Source organism: Ipomoea triloba, chromosome 16, assembly GCF_003576645.1.
Source record: "Ipomoea triloba cultivar NCNSP0323 chromosome 16, ASM357664v1".
NCBI lineage: Eukaryota > Viridiplantae > Streptophyta > Magnoliopsida > Solanales > Convolvulaceae > Ipomoea > Ipomoea triloba.
The window spans coordinates 12,119,063-12,119,731 of record NC_044931.1 but is presented as its reverse complement, the minus strand read 5'-3'; positions in this window follow the sequence as shown (position 1 = coordinate 12,119,731).

The following is a 669-nucleotide window of genomic DNA, read 5'->3' as shown; positions in this document are numbered from 1 at the left end:
ACTATCTCCAACAGACAGGCCTCCAACTTAATGCGTCAAGCTTCCTTGGGAGAGGTTAAAAAAGCCACCTTTGGAATCAAGAAATATGGTAGCCCTGGTCCTGATGGTATTCCAGCCATGTTCTATCAGCATTTCTGGGAGGAAGTTGGGCCAGCTCTCACGAGAATGGTCAACCAGGCCTTGGAACATGGGACAGTTCACAAGTCACTTCTGCAAGCTTTTATAACTCTTATCCCGAAAAAAGATGCTCCGGAATCAGCGGCGGATTTCAGACCTATTACACTTCTGAATGTGGCCTTCAAAGTTATCTCGAAAGTCCTGGTTAATAGATTAAGACCAATCATGTGCCAGGTCATCGGCCCTCACCAAAACAGCTTCTTGCCAGGCCGTTCCACCATGGATAATGTAATTCTGACCCAAGAGATCATCCACTGCATGAATAAGAAAAAAGGAAAAAAGGGCTCTATGATTATCAAAGTGGACCTCCATAAGGCCTATGACAGCGTTTCCTGGTCTTTTCTTGAAGAGACTTTAAGGGGTTTTGGTTTCCCGCGAACCTTAATCGACCTTATTCTCTACTCCCTGAGTGAAAGCGATATCTCCATTCTTTGGAACGGAGGTCGCCTTCCAGCCTTTCGTACCGGTCGTGGTCTTCGCCAGGGTGACCCG